This window comes from Ptychodera flava, chromosome 13, assembly GCF_041260155.1.
Source record: "Ptychodera flava strain L36383 chromosome 13, AS_Pfla_20210202, whole genome shotgun sequence".
NCBI lineage: Eukaryota > Metazoa > Hemichordata > Enteropneusta > Ptychoderidae > Ptychodera > Ptychodera flava.
In genome coordinates, this window is record NC_091940.1 from 31,096,996 (window position 1) to 31,117,152 (window position 20,157).

Sequence of the window (20,157 nt, forward strand, 5' to 3'; positions counted from 1 at the left end):
CGCATGATCACGTGCAATTATCAACCACGAACAAAGTCTCAAAAAAAGCATGCCGCGTTTCTAGTTTGTGTTTCTCTTTGTCTCTGATGTCAGGTATTCTTTGACAAGTTTGTTTTCGCGTTGCAATTGAATAAAATGCAATGTCGATGAACGTAATGTGTATGTTATCGTTGGATACTGTGTGCGTGTTGTCAACATAATCCCTACTTTTGAAAAATGCTTGGTCTCAGGCGCTGAATTTTAATCTCTCAGACGTCCGTTTTCTTCATTTGAGGTTTGAAGTGACAAAATACCCAAATCAGACAACAAAGACACACAAGTCGATATTAATAGCGATAACCCTCTTCGCAGAGAAGTATACACTCGACTTTGGTACAATTCGCCCTATATAAGTTTAGCACCCCCCCCCCCCCCCCCATCGACTCGTGCTATATGTCGCGCATTATACTAAAATCTCGTGTATACCTGCTTCGGGCGGAGGTTATTGGTTAAATATTTCCCTCACTTACTGGCCTACCATAACTGGAACCCTGCCCTTTTCCCTTTGCCCGATTACTCTTTTTGTTTTGTAAATACTGTCAGAAACATCATTGTACAAATATTTTTATCTGTACTTTTTCATATTTAATAACAACAACAAACAACTTACAATTTTTTCATTTATTATACACATTAAACCAAAAAATAGACGTGAAGTGTAAGCTACAATTACAATCCTCCTGGCTCTGCCAGGTAGCCAAGGATTATGTACATTATTAATGACCATTGTCTTCCATCCGAGCAGGATTTTTTCTCAATTTATCAGTTATTGTTTTCACCAAACATATCTTACAACAATACAATATTTATACTTTTGTCAGAATCTGACCAAATTTGCAAGACAAAAGATATTATTCTTATGAATCTTAATCTTCAATTTCTGTTCAAGAAAGATGATTTTTCGACAAAAAATTACACAGAATATCCTCAAGAATGCAGTGATGCTAACTTTGTCAGGACTTTCACAAGGTTGACTTTTGGTAATTCTCGTGGGCCTATTAACAGTTTTCAATGTTTTTATTCAAATGCTATTATCAAAACATCCTTTTATAAATGACACAACTGTTTCCTTCATGTAAAGGACTGTCCACGTATTTGATCAAATGTCATTGTTTCTGTATTTGTACGCAAGCTGAATGGGAAGTCTAGCAACTCAGTCCACCATCTTTGTTGTTATGGTCTACTTATGGTCTTTGCACTCTTCAGTCACTTCCTTTGTCCTAGCTTTCTTACTGTTTTTGGAGTTTTTAGTATGACGAATTTAGCGTCTGTTGATATAATTTTCTTTGGCTTTGCGGGAACGCCTTGCATGAACCGCTTGTATAGTTTATCTCTGTCCTCTTCCGTCTTTTGGGCCCAGTGAATTATCTTGACCTTTAATTTCATCATCCACGGTGATAATTCGTAGATATCTTCGTCATACAAAGCACGTCGACAATGCGCTTCCTCTAACAGCACAATATTGCAATCTGAACTTGTTTTAAATCACATGGTGCAGACATTGACCCCCAGCACCAATTCTTGGCAAACTTAGTAGTAGTATAGTATCTTTTGAATATTGTAAGATCTTTCTCTTCAGGTTGTTGGTTAACTGGAATACGTTTGCCGCCCTTGATTTTACTGTAATATCCTTCTTTCAAGTCCGCAAAAGTTTAATTTTGTCCTGTCATTATGTAATGGTGTGTTTTTGATTATGCCTTTTCCGATAAGATTCCACAACCATTGTTGCAGAAAGCCTATGATTCTTTTGCTTTGTTGGTATTGTTCTCTCTATTATTCAGTAAACTCAGCACATCCTCCTTAATACCTCCGGGTACAGATGCAGAACGTGGTCACTGTTGCTTCATCAATTGAGACATCTCATCAGTTTCAAGGAATTTACCGTGAAGTGGAAGGGTACCAGGAACGTGGCAGGCTGATCGACTTGGTCCTGACTTCTGGTTTATTAAGCTGCTGACTGTGGGATTTTCCACAGATTTATTTCTGCATGGAAGACCTGGGCTCGGCCTTGATATTTCAGGAGGTTCAGTGCTTTCATCTGATATAAAATAAAACATATACATTATGAATAAACAGGAACCTTAGCATGTCACTTTTAGCCAAAAAATAGTCAGTTATTTGTATTCAGATTATAATATCTGTCAATCTTTTAATGCTTTTCCTGCGACAGAGGGCAAATCAAGGTGATATAGTGACCCAATATGTCATCATGCACGCTAACAGTGAATTATTTATACATGTACTTCCACATCAGCGGTATCGAATATTGTATTCTTTGGCCAGTTCGGGGCTTGAACGACGGATCTGTCTTATCGAGAAAAAAAACTCGTCTGCAGTGCAAGCCTCACTTAGCCCAAAGACAAGGAGTTGTTTGTGCTTAGCTGTAGATGTTTGGGGTCAAAGGTGCTCGGAATCGCCAATGAATTATACGCAGAGAGAAAGAAAGGGGTGACACGACTTTGCCTTCCAGAATCCTGAGGAAAATAAATATCCACGTATATCAACGCATTGATTCAAAAAACTGCTATCCTTCGATAGATAAATACCTTTGACGTTTAATGCCCATCATTAAGTCATTATTTAGTCCAGCGTATTACCCAAAACTCCTGTTCACGCATATTATTAAATAGCTGCAGTAGTGTAGCTCGCCTGTCTTGAATTTCGTTCAATTCCCCGACTACCTGATTGACGAGTGCATATATACTTTTTCCAAGAAAAAAGGTCGAACCGGACGACAAAGCGGCGGCAGAGATCAGGATCGCCATGAAGGCACAGGATGTAACAGACGAGCCGGAGATAAACGACTACGCCTGTGCGACTGGGTACACTTAGAATATCGGCAAGACTTTATAATACTTTTGCCAAAACTGAACGATTTGACAAATCATCATAGTTCGAGGGAATCAAGCTACTCCATAAGGCTAGGGAAAGCCCATAAACAAAACCGACTTGTTTTCATAATGAAGGCTCCGCAGTATTTCAACATTCTTTTTAAAGCAAATGTTCACAGTACAATAAAGCCTCTTCTTCTTAACACTGCGTGGCCAAATACGTGTTTAAGCTGAATAAGCAATTCTGCAATAACCTTGTAAATTGATTACAAAATTCGTGTCATAGATTGAAGCATGGACTCTGAAGTAAGGGGTGTCTAGCTGAGTAATAACTGTACCGTCACATTTGAGTATTGCAGGAAGGATCACACTCTGCACTTGATCAAACAACCTCTCAGCTATGCAATCATTCACGGTTGTAACTGTGTTGACTAATCCATTTGGTCGACAATACAAATATGAGTGGACGTTACAATCAGCGGACCATTGTACGCATTTAGTTTTATATGATAAAGATTAAACAATTTCATCGAAATACCGGAAAGGTTTTGTGAAGGAGTCAGCTTACAAAGTGACGATGATTGTGTAGAGAATGCGGAATTCAGAGGCATTGTTAACTAATTTTAAGTAACTTTATCAATTTATAAGATGTGTGTCAAGTATTGGGATACAGTGTTGGAGATAAAACGTAGTTGTCTTATAACAGTGTCACATAAATTATGCATCATCGCTTGCCAAAGAATCAAGATTACTGGTGGTGTTAAAATAATCGACAATCGGAACTGACTGTTTTCCGCTACAGACACATTAAGTGACGGTACTAAGCATTTTTTCTGTTGGATAGCAATAATAGAACTTCCTGGGATCGAGATTCCCCTCTTTACCATCACCTAAAAAAAATAATCATCAACCTTGAAATGTAGAAATATATCCTTCGAACCCAGTGTATCACTGCCTACATAACCATCTACCAGCCCTATGGAATTACCCGATGTCGAAATAGATGCTAGTTGTCAAATCTATGACTTGAGATATGCACACACAGACTCAATATTAGCTCAAGTGAAGTCTTTCAATGCACCATTACAAGGCCAAAACGTCCAAAATCGGTACCAGAGGTGAAATGTTTGAGGTAACCTGTAGCGGTTAATCTTTATTTTGTGCGACGGGCATGATCGAAAAGCATTTTCTAGAATACGTGAAGCCTACTAACAAACTTACAAGTAGCTTTAGAATTTCCGAATTTCCAAAAGTCGCTAACACTGAAATCAAAACCTACTTATGTCTTTTTCTTCGAATTACAGAAATTAGAAGAAAATCCGCCTGAGATTTACTTTTCTAAATGTTATAACTTGCTATCACGCCAGTCATTGTAATTTTGATACTATGTATTTGATTTATCACCCATCACACTTTAAACTGTTTCATTATTTTGATTTTGTCCCAACCATGCAGCCGCTTTTGTTGGGAAATTTTAGACAAGTATAAACGTGTTCAGAATTTTATCTACAGTTCTTACAGAGAACGATTAATTCGTGTAATTGCCAAGTTTACTGTGTTTAATCGCGTAACGATTATTGTTTACAATTGCGCTTAAGAGATAAATCAGCAACATATCAACATATCATATTTTCTCACCGAAAATTTAACAAAGGAGGTAAGCGGTCTATACGATTAATTATGACTGTATGATTAATTGTGGTAATTATTGATATTAAATTTCATCATAAAACGTTCATTGCTTTCATTCATTTCAGGGGAACTGTTGTTGCCTTGATCAGTTTTCCTCTCGCGATACAGATATTCTTTAACTGAAAAATATAGCTAAGGAGTTAATCACAGATATTGATTGGATTCCTAAGAATGTAGAGCCGCTTACCAGTGGTTTGCGCTTAACCATTGGTAATACTGGAAGCAAACAGATTATCTGAATTGAAGAGTTGCCAACACTGTCAAGCATGACTATCGTGTAGCTGTAACATCAGTCGATCTCAAAGAAATCAACTTTGCTAAATAACAACGTCTGCATGGAGGCCAGACGCAGTCAAAACAACACCATCAGACCCGCACAAACCACGCTTGCAAATGATGCGTTCTGGACAGTTTAATGGCGGTATGTGGTGTTGTTTTGACTACACGTTACCTCCTTCCACACAATGTCTTAATTTTCGCGGAGTTGAATTCTTGTTACTGACTGACATTACCACCAAGACAATAATTACACTAAGAGTGGGCAACTCCTCAATTCTGACAGTATGTATATATCCTGTATTGCGAACGGTTCAGCACAAGCCACCGTAAGTTTCGTCTTTACCTTTTGATGATTATAATAACAACGATTTTATATCATGATACGCGCATCAGCTGAAACAAGGATTCTTCTATTTTAAAGAAATCAACTATTTCATTGTGTTATGTACGATAAGAAAACATACTTTGACGACAATAAGAGCTAAATGTACATTAAAAGGTGATGAAACAGGGTTTGACAGAACATAAAGTCGAATAATTGATGGTTCTTGGAAACGTGTCAGAACGTGAACGTGATGCGTTGTGAGTTATCAATAATATTTTCAAGACTATTAAATGTCATATGAGTGGACTAAAATAATATTATAAACGCACCGTCGAAATTAACAGGTGTAAACGCACCGAAATCAGTGCTAGCGCTCTATTCAACAGAATTGTAAAATAGCGTCATTCTTCAAAATGATCCTGCCTTGCTGGAATTTTATCCTTTACTTTATTTTATTTGTTAAGATTTATTCCGAGCGAACTGCCAAAAAGGGGTCTACGTAGGGCTTGGTGACCAAAAGAGGCGCAAATAACCTATACAGAGTCAATCCCGACAACGAACTGTACACAATGAGCAAACGGAAAAGCTACGTAAAATATACAACAATTTCAGAAAGACAATAAAAAATTGAAAAAAAAAGTTTAATGTAGGTCGTCATTTACTACAAAATTAACGGATTGTCCATGTATAAGTGTTTTGAGGATCAAATGAACCATAAAATTTGTCCAAATACTACTTTTTGTCGCCCGATTAAATGCTAGAGTATTGATTCTCTGTTTAAAATTTCAACGTTTCTCGATTCATTAGCGTCTTTGGACGCGATGTCCTGTGTGTTATCACTCGACGACGACTATGACAATAATGGCCACGAAATAGCGTCAGAATTTTAGAAACGTGTCTGCTGTATAAGTGGAGAGACTCTCTGATACTTACTCACTCACTCTCAGCCTCTCACTCTCAGCCCCAGACTCTCTCTCTCAGCCTCTCAGCTTCATTCACACTTACTCTCTGCTTCTATCACTCGTTTTCTCATTGAGCGATAATCCGATGTATCAGCGGCAGGGCTATGAGGCCTAGCTATGGTTCTTTATTCAATAAACAAGTTTGCAGTTCTATATTATTACTCGTCGGCTGAAGCGGCGCATTCTTATTTTTAATTGAATCATGACAAAAGTAGAGATTACACTGGTATTTACTTTGGTGTAGGGAGTGAACAGTATTTACAAATGCACAATTTGGAAATTGCTAATTGCTGACACACTAAATTACTGTATCAAAGTACTGCTATCGGGAGCCGGTTGTTAAAAACAACAAGTAAAATTAATAAACAACACGATAACTAAACAACAAACAGATATAAATTGGAAATGCTCACGTGTTTCAGTGTATATTGCAGTTGTCTGGAAAAATTTAAATCGAATAATTGATGTTTCAAGAAAATAAATCATACAACGGATGGCAAGTTTGCAGAATCACAATGCTTCATACAAGGATGAGCCATCTTTTAACAGTCTATAGTCTTTTTACGGTAGAACTTGCATAGACAGACACCGCCCTGAATTTCACACGCCCGGGAAAACCTTTTATCTATCCGAAGTGGTTGTAAAGGATCGATCGGTTATTTTGGCCGAGGTAAACCGACAAAATACAATATACGGGGGTATCTGAATTGGAAAACTGCAATTGAGTGGGGGTCAAGCGTTTTTCAAACAGCACGGGGGTCACTTGATTTAAAAAAATGCCCCCTGTTAAAAATCTACTTTGAGTGTACAAAGTATTCCGAGAAATGAAGGCGAGTCTCCGTGTGTCTTTCATGCTCTGATGGCTGTACACTACGGTCGGAATGCAGGTGCAAGTGTTTTCTGTCTTATTAGCTTCATACAGGCTTTTGACAATTTGTTTTAGGGTTTTGTAGACAAAAGTTGTACATTTCTTATACACACAGAACAAACCTAATATAAATATCTTCCTTCAATGACTCGGGGGTCATCAATGTTTGAGTAAAAGGTAGGGGGGTCTTCTTATTTTACGAAGAACAAGAAGAATTTGCCATCCTTACCTCAGCTATGACAATTGAATGCTCCCCACACTATAGGGAAAAGTGCGTGATTAGAGCGAGAAACTGACGCTTTCTAGCAATCGATGAGAGTCTGTTCTTATTCTCACCGCTGTCGGTGAGAAAATTTTAATCTCCACTGGAGATTGGTGAGAAGTGCATTCCTTAGCGAGAATCAAGTGTGAGAACAAATTCTCACCGGTGAGAATGATAATTCTCACTAAGTACAGCGAGAATCGAAATTCACTGGCGAGAATCATCAAGACTCGCCTTTCGGAGTCTTTATGATTCTCGCCAATGAACGGCGAGTCTTGAAAGGGTCAGTTTCTCGCTCTAGTGACGCACTTTTTCCCTATAGTGCCAGGTAAAGCTATCTCCGCACTATTCTGTAAAAGATTGATGATGTGACGCAAAAGCTACTATTAATCATATCTCCCTATCCATTGTGGCCTCCGAGGGACAAAACAACTGTTCAAAGTTGTTTTTGTCGCAAATTTCAGAAACTTTCACACATTTGCTCTTTGTTAGCTTACGTCAAGCTCCGACAAGTCTTGACGATTTTTTAATTTCATGTATGGCGGAATTACATCATAATTATATAGTTTGAGTATTTTTTTGCAAACGTAATTCTTGATGTAAATATTTTGGATAATAACCGCCACCTTAGTTTGGCTATGACAAATTCTCGTGTAACCTCTATAAATAATAGCGAAAATTGTAGATTTGCACCAATCTCTGGTGAAAGATTTCTGATACCAGTATACTCATTCGAACGTCGAAACAATGCAGTTCTACACAGTGTTTGTGGCGTTGGTGTGTCTTGCTGCTCTCACTGCAGAGGCTAAGTCGGCAAGGGATGAGCAGAGTGGCCAGAAACAGGTAATACACGCTTGCATCACCATAACCCAGCGATTATTGCATTTCACTCACGGGAAGCTAAAATAAAAAAAAGGGGGAGAATCAGTGAAATATCAATGTTTGGCAGTTATTGTCTGTATGTAATTTCTGTCACACAGCAAAATAACCACGTGTGTAAGGGACTGGTCAGTTTCTTCGGCCTGGGGGGCGGTGGATTCATGGGGGGGTCACCCTGTTTTTGACTTTGGTGATAGGGGGGTCACCATGTTTTTGAAATGCCCAATAGGGGGGGGGGTCAGTGTGTTTTTGAATTTCGACACAGGCTCATCATTGCCTAAAATGCATCGTGTCAGCCACAAATTTCATCCAGTTGCGTTTTTCGGCGCACCCTTCGGGCGCGTAACTTTAATAATCAGACATATTTTTCAGCATGCCCAACTTTAACATATCAGGCATACATATATCAGAGATATATGTATGTTCAATATTTTTCAGCGTGCTCTTCGAGCGCATTACTTTAATATATAAGACATTTTTCAGCACACCCTTCCTGTGCATTACTTAATATACAAGACATATATCAGAGATATCAGGATGTTTCACATTTTTCTCCGCCCCCTTCGGGCGCCATACTTTAATAAATCAGAGATATATGCCAGGGATATCCTGATGTTTGCTAAGTGAAAGTGTACTATTATGAAATCTGCATTTCATATGAAAAGCATGACAAATTTCTGATACTTTTCTGTTCTCTCTATGAGAATTCAGTATGAGAAAGCAACAAGCACAAATATCAATGTTACAAGAAAAGGTCATCTCAGACTCTGCACACATCATATTTGGCTAAAATGCCTCTCCATGGTTCCTCAGGAGATTTAATTGGATGGCTGGCAAGTCTTAACACCCATCAAAGTTTTTGATTTACTGCTTTTTCCTGTTTGATATTGATAATTGACATCCATTTCTGTGCAACAGTTCAGGACATCTGTTTAAGCATAGAAAGTGTGAAATACATTCACAGCTCATTGAAAATATACTGTATTCAAACTTTAAGATTGACACTTTGAAATTCCGATCTTGCAACTGACATGCCAACAATTTCATTAAAACACAGAATGACTTAAAATATAAATGTATGTAAAATATATATAATATATATATATATATATATATATATTTACATATATATATATATTACAGTATTATATTATAATATTACATATTACAGTTGTCGCGTGCGGGGGGGGGTCACCCTGTTTTCAAAATTTGGAACAGGGGGGTCACCCTGTTTTCAAAATTTGGAATAGGGGGGGTCAGCCACTTTTTGACATCGGCAAAAAATAATCCAACCCCCCCCCCCAGGCCGAAGAAACTGACCAGTCCCTAACTTCACTCTCCGAAATTATGCGCTCTTAAAATTTTCACGTGTGCGCAGAGCACAATTTTTTCACAAATCGGCGATCGCAAAAACACGGGGATAGAAACAAGCCCTAATGTCTCCGGACTTAACTATGCTGCGTTTTAATTAATATTTTATAGGTTGATTCCAATGTAACATTGCTTGTACCATAGACAAATGTTATGGAAGTTCGAGACATGCTTTCCTTTTATGAATAAACATGCAAATCAGGACGCATCGACGTCTGTCTGCACGTAAACTCATTAATTTAATATGAAAAGAGAGTGGGTGGGAGTTTAACTGCCAATTTTTCTGTATAATATCTTGTGGACGTAAAGTTCATAATTTATTTAACAAATATTTCCCTGTATCGAAAGCGGGTTGAAATTCCTTACAAGCCGACAAACACCGAGCAGAAGAAGCAATACTATTGGACAACCGAAGGTTATGACCCGAACGATCCCAACAACTACCTCGGGGATGACATCATATCTAGAATCATTATTGACCTTGAAGCTGAACTCGGAACTCAACGTAAGTAAATTTAACTGTTACTTTAATGTCGTCAGGGCACCATGGCATTGGAATACTGCATGTTTTGTCCCTCGGTACCACCGGCAGCCGGTGAATATACATTAGACATTCGAATGCTCAATCTATCGCTTCTCAGAGAAAGAGCGTATGGGGTTAGTGGTAAATAATAACTGTTAGTGTCTGCCCTCCTGCTACATAATGTTACAAAATCCCCCAGGCGTTCTCTTGAAGTCTCCCACTTCCCCTCTCCATAACGAAAACCCTCTCTCAGCCCTCCTCCAGCTAATAAGCCCCCTGTCATCTCTATGCCTCACTCCTTTCCCTTCAAAAAAAAACCAACGTCAAATAACAACCGAATCGGATTTACAGCTGTTCCTCCAGTAATAAACAGGAAAATTCCTCTCCGACCACAACTTTTTGCACGAACATGTGGCTTGCTGGCTGTCCCTATACGATATGTTGTCTGAGAGTGAAATCACTCATTGTTGCATATTCCTGACAATCAAATGTTGCATCGAAAAAAATGCTTAAATAGTACAATAGTGCTATTGCATAATAATTTAGAATGTATTAAGAATGTACAGAGTAAATTGGTTAATCGCACGAAAATTATAATTACAGTTTCTACAGTCGCCCATTGCTCTGATAATGACCTCATTTGTCTTTTTGCCAGTCTGCATGAACTTCTCGTCTGATTTTCCGTTGGGCTACCAGTGTGGAGACTTCTGCATGTCAGCCGAATTGATCTGTGATTCAATGTTTGACTGTCTCTTCTATTTCAACGATGAATCTGAGGTGGCCTGTCAAGCCAGGCGAGATGTCGAATCAATATTTGAATGTGAGTATTCTCGATTTAAATTCTCTTTATTCTGTCATATTCAAGAGACTGTATTGGTCAACGGGTAAATGGACAACTCACTTTCCCTCTTTGAATATATATTTTTCCTCACTTCATACCACTCAAGAAGCCAGTCATAACATCATGAACACCGCACTGTTGTTACACCTACCTCTTACAGATTCACTCACGAACGTCTTAATTATTTTTTAATTAGTCAGTATAGTTTCTTACATTCTTGTAAATATTACTGATTTCGTTTACTCCACTTTCGCTGCGCATTTTGGGTTTTCTCTGAAATTCAATAACACGTTTTCATCCCGTTTGAAAAACATGGAAATCAAATAAGACATGCGGAGAGACTCCAGGCCCACCAATGTTGGCATACAGGAATAGCTAAAACAGTGAAACCGCAAAAGTGTTTCTTAATCCACCTTTCCAATTGATCCCACTCTAAAGTGACGAGGATAAGACTTAAATTGTATTAACATTAAAATCTCTTTATTTTTTCTAGATTGTAAAGAGGTTAGCATAGATTGTTACGGTGAGTAGAAAACTTTTTCTCTGACGATACAGCTTTTGAATATTTGTAGTCTGGCTTAATGTACTTAATATGAGGATTATGCGAACATTGGTGTTATGATAAGAATTTGCCCTTTGTAGCAATTGAAGGGTAATTTCCATATCCATTCCCGATATTCCCACTGACTTATAGTTTAGCAGAAGGATGCGAGGTCTATTCTTTGTCTCAATAGAATTCACCATCGTGCCGAGGATAAGCGGAATAGTGTTGATCGCTTTTGAGGTAAAATGTTACAGGGATCTCGGTTCGTGACTCAAAACTTGTGCTTTACTAAAGTTTGCTGTGTATTCACTCCATGTACAGAAGACGACTATGCTTACGACTGCACCACGTATTATGATAGTCAGACGGGCATGTCCTTCTACGAACCAATCTATTGGTCTCAAATCTGTGATGGCTATCTAGACTGTGTTGATTGAAGTGATGAACATGGATGCGGTAAATTTGAATTCTTATTTAATTCTTTTGAAAAATACATAGGCAGCCCTATAGCGAGTCAAATAATACCTTGCCCACACTGAACAATTTACAAATAGAGGTAATTCTAGGGGGGTCCGGATCTGCTGATATTGTTTTTACAAGGATGACTGAGCTAAGTGTTCTTCAGGTTCGCTAAAGTGAGAGTCATGTTTACATACCTAGTTTCACACAGAAAGGATGAACAGGTAGTTTGGAAGACAGATGGATAAATACACAGGTAAGCACTTAACCGTGACAATACTGCTACATTAACACATAGAGACATAATATACATTGTACTCATACATACATACATACATACATACATACATACATACATACATGCATACATACATACATACATACATACATACATACATACATACATACATACATACATACATACATACATACATTTCTGTAAACGCACATTAGATATACAAATTATAAATTAGCTGCCATGAAAATGCAAAATGTTTTTCACATACAACATAATTGTCTCAATAATATACAGAGCAAGTTCGTAAACTTTGGACAAGTCAATCCAGATATACACCTCTAATTAGGAAAGTTTGTTAAATACACAAATTAGTAGTTAAATAAAGTAAAAATGATGAATGACTGTAATAATGTTGTATCGTAGTATCTTCAATGTAAATGTCACATTTTGTCAACTTTTTAACCCAATGAAGATATATATCTTTAATTACGAAAGTTCGTATAATATGCGAATTGGTAATTAGATCTCCCAAAAATCTAAATCGACTTTTTGTCATTATAGTTTCTTCAATATACAGGACAAGTTTCGTCAATTTGATCGCATCAATCCAGATATAGATCCCTAATAGGGAAGTTCATTAAATATGGAAATTGGGAATTGCTTGACTTAAAAAAGCTTGATTATTTCCAATACTGTGGTAGTACGTGGGCTGGAGGCCCGCCCCCCCATAAACCTACTACATGGGTATTCTTTTGTTCTTTGGGATCTGCTGAACAAGAAAAAAGATGTTAACATTGGGTATTTTGGGATGCACTACCTCTCTGAGCTGTGTTTTGATTTGCATATACCGTGAAAAATGGCGAAAAGAGGTAGGGGTACTATATCCTCCCCTACATTAACTAAACTAGCGTGAAATAGCACAAACCTTACTTTATTAGAAAACCAAGATACTGGTCTTTCTGAGAAACATCAACTTTAGCAAAATAAAATTGTGTACATAGAATAGGACGACTTTAAAATTAATTGTTTTGACAATTTTGAAATGTTTTAGTCAAAATACCATGTAACAATTATGATTTACTTTTTATTAATCAAAATTTGGACAGCCTTTTGTGTTTAAATTATTTCTTCCGACATGGCTGCAGGGGCGTCTACGTGCACAGAGCGGTAGTGCATCCCCAAATATCAAATGTTAACATCTTTTTTCTAGATAAACAGATGCCGAAGAACAAAAAATACCCATGTAGTAGGTTTATGAGTGTGCAAGGAGAGCCCCTTCAGCCCACGGACTATAGAATCATATTATCTTCAATGTACATAGCAAGTCTCGCAAACGATGGTTAATTCAGTCAAGATATATAATTTTAATTTAAAAAATCATTAAATATACAAACTGTGTATCTTTAATGTCCATTGCAGGTTTTGTAAAATTTGGCATGTCAATCCAGATATATATATATATATATATATATATATATATATATGTGTATATATATATATATATATATATATATATATAAATATATATATATATATATATATATATATATATATATATATATATATATATATATATATATATATATATATATATATATATATATATATATATCCAAAGTCCCTAATAACGAAAGTTTGTCGAATATGGAAATCAGTAACAAATTAATCTATAAGTGCTGAAACAACTTTCATGATTGTCCTATCGGTGTAATCCAAATATACGTAGCAGGTTTCGTCAACATTGATGATGCCAAGCCAGATATATAATCCTCATTAGGAAAGTTCATTAAATATGCAAATTAGGGACTTCCTCAAGTTAAAATGCTTAATGACTTTCAATTCTTTTGTATCAAGGTATCTTCCATGTATATAGCAAGTTTCGTCCAATTTGGGTAAACCTCCATAAGCTGTATCTTTTGGCTATTTTTTCAGAACTTTTGTTTTGTGGTTTCCCTACACTTTCTGCATTGAATCCCTAAACTGTAATTTAATGCCAAGTATTTAGCATATTAACACAACCTGTATGAGTATAATCTCCATTGTTATTGTTAAAAATTGTATTCAAGTCCGGACTCGAAATCACTTGTAAACAATAAACAATGATCACTACACACATACAAGTTGTGTTGACAAAAAGAATACTCGAAATTTCAGCATGACAAACGGATTAGGGTCAAACAAGGTAGTTGATATACAGAAGCAGAATACTGGAAAACCTGCCACAAGTTACAGCTTATGTCCCTTTAAGTCAGTCAAGATATATGTAACGCTAATTAGGAAAGTTCATTAAATGTGCAGATTAGGAATTGGCTGAAATAAAAATGTTAAATGACTTTTAATATTGTTTTAACCTCATATCATCAAAATACATTGCATGTTTTTTCCAATTTTAATCAAGTTTATCCAGGTAGATATACCTAATTATGACAGTCTATTAAACATGCAAATTAGGAATTGACCGGAGTAAAATGCTCAATAACTTTTAAGAAATATATTCCTAATTAGGAAAATACATTTAATATGCAAACTAGCATTTAAATTTGATGTCACACCTTTATGTCTTTCATTGCAGATAAAACCTTATATGATCAACAATAGTAGCTAATGTCATACAATTCTGTGCAGCCATTCCCATTGTTCTCATTAATTATATAAATAAGCATGAAATATGCAAGCCATACTCCCAAAAACCCTATCAGTTATTACTATTCTCAATCAGAATCTATGAACCAAATCTGACTTGAATCCGTACAGGAGTTCTTGAGATATCGTGTAAACAATCAAGCAGAGACAGACAGACAGACAGACTTTAGTACGACATTAGCTCATGTGTGTGAACACGTGAGCCAACAAGCTTCTATATGTTACTGGTAACTGACCCTGTCAAGGCAACAGATCCGAGGAAGATACATCTCAAAAGGTGCACATTGATCAAATTGCTGAGAATAAAGCTGCGCTCACAACTAACGGGTAGCGGTGGAGGAATCGCGATTGAAATCTCTTTTTATTTCAGATCCCTCCCCTCTCAGTAGACTCAAACATTTCCAAGTTCCCCCGCCTATATTACAAATATTTTTCAAGTTCCCCTCCAATTATCATATAGCTGGATACTTATTAGGGGTGCACGCAAAGAAAAAATAAACATGTATTGGACAGTGTTCTACTCGCAGATGTTTGACACTACTTGTTATTAGCATTTTATAGAGCCATATTCCCATAAGGCAAGTTCTTAAATTGATTCATTTTTAAACGCATCAGTGGATTTTTTTAATTTTTTCTTGAGTTTATCCAATTATGGCTAGGTTAATCGCACCTGCTGAAGAGCACACAAATGACGAGCATGATAGAGTATGCAAATTGTGAATTCCTGGCTAAATGTTGCCAAATTGTCTAAGAGAAAAACTGAACACAATGACCTACTAAAAATGTGGGTTTTTTTCTATGACTTAGATGCTGCTCAAAATTGACAAAAAAGCGAAAGTTAAAATATTCCCTAAATTAAACGTTTTAATCACTAAAAGGTTTTGGTGTACAGTAATAATGCTAAATTTGGTAGAAAATAAATTCCATTCAGTCACATGTTTTTTTTTCGTTTGGAGTCTTTACTGTTCAAAGCTTTACTTTTGTGTCATTTTAATGAGAATGTGAAAATTTAGAAAATCAAGCATGGTGACCCATCTTTTTTCTTTAATATTTGATTATTCTCATATGTCAGAATTCTAAAATCCCTGATAGCTGTCAAGTTTTCTGGTCTTCCATACCGTGTGTTGCTCTCTGGTCTGATCTTGTGTACAAGTATATTCCACTGTTATAAGTGTCATTTGACCCAAACTCTTCTTCAACTACATCAGAGTCTGAGCTATCTGTGTCACTGCCGATATGCAGGGACACTAAAACTGCTGCAGTAGCGAGGCATTAGCTGTATTAACTTTGATTATTTTGACAACATTTTTGTTCAGCTTATACAACTGTGTTCTTAACCTACTCCTCTCAGCACTTTGAGTTGTCCAGTATTCAACTGCCAACACAGTCTGTGTATGTGTACTATTTATTGCATCATTGACAAATGACTTTCAGTCTGGACTCTAATTCATTTATTATTGAATGCATATTTAAATATACAGGCTTTATCGAGAAACTGAATATTGTGTGTTCCAGCATACTGTAGGGAGAAAGTAATATGACGTCAAAACCAATTCAATAATCCAAATCATACAATATAATAAATTACCAGTTCCTTTTGTATAAAATATCAAAAAGAAAAATTTACAAGATAATGAAGGACAATATTGAACCAGAAACTGCATTTGATATATCGCTTAGAATCATTGAAAAAATTATCAACAGTTGCAGCTTTTGCCCCGTCAGTAGGCCCACTTGTTTGGGGTTCTTTTACAAAAATAATATATATTTAGATTATTTCGAGATAAAAGTCATGAAATGTGACAAAATGGTTTTAGATTTTGTTTAATTATTACTAACATTAGAACGACCGGGTGACATTAATATGTTATTTATTTTTCAGTGAATTACCTGACAAACCAAGGTAATGGAAAAATTTAATGTAAAGGTAAAATGGAACTACAAAATTTCAGGTCCCCCTACAGGCAGTGCAAAACTTTCAAGTCCAGTCCTCCTTAACCTACCCCCCCCCCCTAAAATTTTCAAATTTCAATCAAATCCCTCCATCCCCCTAACCGTTTTTGTTTTTTTTTTGTGAACGCAGTCTAATTTTTTTCCAGAAATTATGAAAGTGGACAACCCTGGCTATGGTGAATATGTGTCACTAGAAGCTGGTAAAAGAAGAAACTCAAAACGTTGACGAAATTGAACCATCCTTTTAATGATTTTGGATCGGAAATAATTTGATATTAAGGATGTGCAATGTGTCTCTGTAAAATTTACGTTACTTGCTTTTTTCATCCGCCATCCATTAGTCGAGATGTCAATGACCCATAGACCATTCAAATATCATTTACATATAAGATGTCCATATATTTTATCCGTAGATGAACCTGTGGATATAACAACTCTGCCGAGTCCCACTGAACCAACTGTTGATCCTACTGTTGTGGAAGCAATGGGAAAATATGGCCTTGCAAGTGAGTTTAATACACATCCTACACGTCAGTGACACATTGCTACTTCACAGTCAATGATATCGCTAACAATGTAATAGATTGTATTGGTGAATAACAGGCTAGCTTTTCCAGCAAAGACGAGAAACGCATATGAAGGGAATATTTCGATCAAAAACTATGTCCCCATCCTTTGCTAGTAATCACATTTTGATTCAAAATATCAATTTTGTGTACATTTTGCCCTAATTTCTACACGTTCTTTGTCGGTCCATGCGTTGGATGGAGGTATAAACTCCTTTCACACAGGCTTTTAATACTGTACCACTGCTTTCTGTTATACAATTGTATCTTTGTATGATTATGGCGCGGTTAAAATGGGACTGTCACTTGTAATAGCGGCTTGTATTTTCCTCCCCTTTTAGTCTGCCAAGATCACAGCACAATTATTGGTATTGGGTGTGCAGGGTCACTGAACATTTGTATAACTGCTGAAAACCTGTGCGATGGTCACAGAGATTGTAGTTGGGACCACCCTCTACTCTTTAATGATGAAGATCCAGAACTCTGTCAAGAAGTAACAAGTAAGATGTACCGAATGACGGGATGACATTTGTTGTCTTGGTCTTGAATTTAAAGTATAATTAGCTGTAAATTATGACATGTTTTTTTGCTATTTAGCCAAAGTTCTGATTCCTCCTCAAAAAATCACGATTTCGCATCGAAGAATCCTAGTGTCCAACATGTCAACACAGCTATCATGTGTATAGCACGGACTGGATTAAAGATAAAATTATGTTTGCACACGCTATGTTTGCAAGGTTAATAGTTCTGCATTTCGACATAATTGTGGGAGAAACAAGGAAAATATGTACTTTATTTACAATACTAATACAAACATCACAATTTTCAACATTTTTCCTGTAAATAAGATGTTGCTGAGATAAGCACACGTCAAAACAAAGGTTCCAAATTATTGTAAAATTCGTATTTGATATTACAGATGAATTTTCAATCAGACGATCAGTACTTCCCGCCAATTCGGGAGAGGAAGTCCTCGTAAAAGTGTTGAAGTATTTGGATAACCATGCCAAAGACAACTTTGATGAAGAGGAGCCTTAGTCTAAAACTGTTAGGATAATTATTCAAATTCTCTTTTCGAATTAATATCGATATTGTACTAAATTGGTAAATAGAGCAATAAAGTAGAGTAATAAGGGAACAAAACGAGTGTAAATTTTTGTGTGTTAATTTGTTTAAATGTTTGGTTGAATTTGCAGCTTCATGAAATTTAAGGATATCTTGCATGACTGTAATAATCGTATGACATTATTTCACTTCATTGATTATGATGAATATCATGTACATGCGGTCTTGGGGATTCCAAGATATGTCATTACAATGACAGATACTCCTCTCAGAACGCTTAAATTGTTTCGCACGAGTTGTAATCGACTGAATAAATGTTATATTTGTGCAATTGAGGATTGCTTGAATATGCACATTAAATGTATATGGTTGACTTTTGATTGGCAATATTCAATTGTCCTACATTGTGTAGTATTGAATGGTTTGTTGAATACCAGAATCTCGAGAGATTTCGCAAGAATGGGATAACAGTCAGATAATATAAAATATTTTCGCGCCCATTGCGATATCTCAAGAGCGTTATATATGAAATAAATCGTGTCACAAAACTCCACTTTTGTATGACAGGCGGTATATTTTATCATGCTTATAATTGACAAGGAATCGGTGATCATCTATGTATTTCAAGGCATGTGTCATAAAAATAGCTTGACTATCATTACATACTGTTACGCCGAAAGACTATTCGCCGCTGGATATGCGTTCTTTGTCTTCAATAACAGTATTTTTCAATGTTTTTTTCGACATAAAGGCCGTAACTATACATTCACAGGTGTCATGTATGAGATAGGACGGAAATTAATGCCGTTCACACGTCGAATTTCTGGAAATCTCGAAGCAAATCGAGAGTGTCTTACCCATAGCGTGGCCTTTTCAAATTTGCATAGTCTTACCATAATCCCCCTTTTGTAGGGGACTTTGGCGTTTAAAACAAAATGGCAGCCATAGGCATATTTACGCCATCTACGGTAAAATTGTGTTTTCTTTCGGTTGTCGTTTTCTATTGAATAGAGACCATGATTACATACATTGCTTTCATTTCTTTTTTGCTATATTGTTTTATTAGGTTACGTTCTAGACATATCTTAGTTAAACATTGGGTGTTAATCTGAAGTATACTTGTTAAAAAATCACATTTAGTGAAGACAATCTCAAATCATTCCAATGCAACTTAAGGTACGCGCTCGTGCTGCATTGAAGTAAGTTTTCTGAAATTTTTCATCGGCAAATGTAAAATTGAATATTAGAATGCTTGTCATGTACACTTCAGGATATTTTACAGACATCTCGTATAGTGAGCGACAACCAAACTGACAGATAGTACCTTAAACACAGCTAAATTTGTTGGCACAGAATGTCAAGCTGGCAAAAACAATCCACTGACCTTGCCGTGGAGGCAGTCAGCTGAAGAGTGAACAATGCTCTGTGCCGAACCCAGAGCACTCATATTGTGCGCTAAAAAATCAAACAATGAAACAGAAAATAACCTACAAAGTTTAAAATTGCTTTCAGTACATTTTAATTCTTTGTCGATGTTATTCAGGATAAATTACAAACACAAATCATCGACCCTGAGCCTAGCGTTATTTACAAGCCATAGGCGTGTGCTTGGATAGATTGCAATTGTCGACGGTAAAATACGTGTCTGATATCCGACCGAAATTCCTTTTTTTTTTTCATGTAATTTCATCTATTTACACATAAATATGGTAGGGTATATGTCACAGAAATGCATTATTTCATGATCAAAACATTTTCATACGGGTAGATACCACGTTATCTTGCGATATTGCTGTAAGCTTCAGTGCGACCAGTTC